Below are 3,609 nucleotides of genomic sequence, written 5' to 3'. Positions count from 1 at the left end.
TATTCTTTAAATGGTTCACGCTGTAAATAAGCATTAGCATTTGGCTGGTCGAGTGGTTACACTCGCCGTTTGTCAGCGCTAGGGCGTGAGATCGAATCTCGATCGATAGCAGTTTTTTGGCTGTGCTTTTTTCGCGCAACGCTATTGTGGGCCGGCCCATCCAGTCACTGCTGCAGGCGCCAGTTAGTTTGCGCGGCGCTGAAGGCGCACAATAGGAGGTCCCTGGAAATGTTGTATCTTGCTTATAGCGAGACTAGTATCCGTCTCGCCTGAAAGGCTCGCGCGCATATGTCGGCTTGTTAGCGTAGTCGCTTGCTCGCTAGTTCAACTGCTCGTCCACTCATTCTACGTACTGTTTCTTCTGTTTTTTTTGTTTTATTAATCATGTTTTTTGTTTCTTTCATGGTTTTTACCAGTTTTCTTTTTTTACTTTTTTCTTTATTCTTTCTTATTCATTTTATTGTTTTTACTTTTTTGTGTGTGTTTTCTTTTCAGGTTTTATAGGTTTCCGCTGTCTTATTTGTACATTTTTTGTATACATCAGGAACTATTTTTATATACACATTTACTATTTTCTAATACGTGATTAACATTTTGACAACTTATATATATTTATGTCTACTTTTTCATACACTTGGTACAGTTTTTTATATTTTTTTAGACATATTGTTTGTATCCACTTTTTCATAAACATTGTACATCTTTCGCATACATCAGAAACATTAGAATAAGTTATTCTTTACCGAGGTAATCTTACGATCGCTTTATAAACAAATTACGTTTAGAATACAAATAGTCACATTCATATTGATTCACTACGTAAAATTTGGTATAAAAAGCAAAAAAAATAGATTATAGGACCAGAAATATCGCATTTTATGTATGTTTTTACATTTGTAATTTTACGTAACATAAAATATTTTTTACATCGAATATATATTTTCTTACGTTCCTTTTTACGTATGAAATAAGACGAAATTTTACGAAATCTAAAAATACGGTGAATTGATGTCAAAATAGAGAGGGAGGAAGAATAAATATTCCTCACACAGGACAATGAATAGCGCGACCTTATATAGACACCGAATAGCTATTTGATCACGGCGCCCCGAGCGGACCTCCCGAACTCCCGAACCGGTGGAAAGAAAAAGAAAAAAAGCCACCCACCCACCCACGATCACTCCCCTTCCCTAATTTGTCGACTCCCTCTCCTCTTGTGGACCGCGCCGGTTCCCCGCCATCTGCTTCCCCCGCACCGTCGGCTCCCTCCGTCTACTTCCACCGCCCCGCCGCCAACCGGCGCCGCCCCCTGATTTGCCCTCAAAAGGGGACGCCGCCCCCGCCCTGCCCCCAATCGGCGCCGCCGCCCCCGCCCTGCCCCCAACCGGCGCCGCCGCCCCCACGCTGCCCCTGACCGCACTCGTCGCCGTCAGCTGCCTGCATTAACGCCGCCGGAGGATACCACGCGCCTCCGTCGGGCCCTGCTACCTCCACCTCCTCCCAGTGGTGCTCCTCCATGGACGGAGCACCTGGATCTGGTGACGGCACGGACCACCGGAGCTCGCGCCTTGCTCCCGCTGCCTTGTCCGCCGCCTCTTCCACTGCCGCCTTGTCCACTAGCGCCCACCGCCCATGCATGGTGTCCGCCGCCTCCTACAGTCGTGCAATACGCCGGTCGTAGCAAACCGTCCCCTCCTCATTGATGCGAAGGGAAGAAGATCCCCAACTCCGGCGAGCCCGGAACATGACTTTCCCCGTTGCGCCGGTCTGAACAGCAACAAGTACATTTCTCTATCTTCTTCCTTTGGATCTGAACTTCCCACTATCTAGTAGCTTATTTAGTTTTTGATTTTTTAGATGCAATGCTGTTGTTCATCCTCTCTCTTTTCACTCTCTCTATGGGCAGGACGCATGTGAAGGCAGTTGGGCGAAAAAATATGGTTATGGATTTCGAATTTTGTCATGAAGTCATTTAAGTTTGTTTGAATAAATTGTTGCAATTCTTACTTGTACAAGTAGAAACATTTGTATGAAAATAATTCATTTGGTGAAAATGCTTATGTTAGGTGAACAAAAGCAGATTGTTGGATATGTGTTGCCGCTTTCTTCCTGGATCCTTGCTTCCGCCCCCTCCCTCAATCCCTGCTGCCCTCAAGTCCAGACAGCCGTTTGGGCTCGCCGGCGTGGAGTACATGAGTCGCCAGGCATTTAACTATTTTAGCGCGTGAAAACTGATGATGTTGCTGCAGCGCTAGCATAGCACCGTCCTTTTCATTTTTTTCCTTAATTTCTATCTCCCCACTCCGCACAATGTTCCTCTTTTTCTGAATCAGATTGAAGTAAAAATAGTTTTGTTTCAGACAAAAATGCATGTGTGTGCATACTCGAACTTCAGAGAACCTAAACTCTCTCTTAATCGTTGTGGATGTCTTGTGCAAAGGCAGGAAGAAGAAAAGACAGCAATCAACACACATGTTCTAAAAAAATGTTATTTTGGCTTCCTTACTACGGCAAAGAGAGAGAGAGAGAGAGAGAGAGAGAGAGTTGTAAAAATGAGGAAGTTTAACCTTATTATTGTGAAGGTCAGTGTGTGTACCAGTAGCAGAAATTCGCAAACTACAAAAAAGATATATTTCAGTTGTGTGTGCCCTGTGTATGGGGTGTACTAAATAAGTTTTGTGCATGAGGAGTTCATAGTTTCTGCCGCTGATAGTTCAAAAGAAAATCTTTCAAAAAAACAACACACCTTGGGTGTGCAAAAACAAAAGAGTTTGAACACAAGAAAAATATTAGTTGATGAGTGAACCTTGCAAATCAAGGTTGCACAAAAATGTTCCATTCTCGAACATCATGTAACTAAAGTGAACATCATGTAAATAAACATTAAAACCAAGAAGTTCAGTTTTAAAAAATGAGTGGTTCAATGTATATTAAAAAAAATCAGGTTCCCTTGTTACTAGAGAATAAAACCAAGAAGTTCAATTGGACAATTGGAAAAAGCGAAGGAGTTTAATATTTATTTGAAAAAATCGCATTTTTCTAATTACTAAAGAATAAAACCAATAAGTTCAATTTCAAATAACGAAGAAGTTTGATGTTTCTAAAAAACCTACAATTTTCACATTTCTAAAAATACATAATGAAGTTAAACTAAAAAGGCTATGGCAGTTCAATGTCTATAAAAAATTCAGATATTTTCACGTAACCAAGAGAAGCTCAGATTGATAACTGCGAGAAGTCCACGTACTACACGGTGTGCATTTTGAATGAAAAAAAGAATGAAAAGTCAAAGGCTAAAAGTTTTCTTGCTAGAAGTTCAAGTGCTCGGCCGAAGAAAGTTCAAAAATTCTTGTTAGAGAGGTTGAATAAAAATACGTGACAGAAGTTCAAGGTGAAAATAGCGGGAATTTCAACTACTACACAAAATGTGTTTCAGATAAGAAAATAAGAATAGAAAAAAAGGTTAAATGGTTTGTTGCAAGAAGTTCGCGTGCTCTGTCTGGGGAAATTCAAAAATTCTTGCAGAGGGGTTCACCTTGTATTTCCTTGTTCGTAAACACAAAAATAAATTGTTTTTTTTGTGTTTTAAAATAATTCTCTCGATCCACA

At 41.1% G+C, this 3,609-nt stretch overlaps 1 long non-coding RNA gene across 1 annotated transcript; it reads left to right on the top strand.

Annotated features, from left to right (window-relative positions):
- The first annotated feature begins 1,184 nt into the window (after positions 1 to 1,184).
- Positions 1,185 to 2,054, top strand: LOC119306122. The gene is made up of 2 exons (XR_005148869.1): positions 1,185 to 1,781; positions 1,907 to 2,054. It is a non-coding gene; the product is annotated as an uncharacterized LOC119306122 (long non-coding RNA).
- The last annotated feature ends 1,555 nt before the right edge of the window (positions 2,055 to 3,609 follow it).

The sequence above is a fragment of the Triticum dicoccoides genome, chromosome 5B, assembly GCF_002162155.2.
Source record: "Triticum dicoccoides isolate Atlit2015 ecotype Zavitan chromosome 5B, WEW_v2.0, whole genome shotgun sequence".
Taxonomy (NCBI): domain Eukaryota; kingdom Viridiplantae; phylum Streptophyta; class Magnoliopsida; order Poales; family Poaceae; genus Triticum; species Triticum dicoccoides.
The sequence above is the reverse complement of the archived record's forward strand: the minus strand, read 5'-3'. Positions and strand labels throughout refer to the sequence as shown.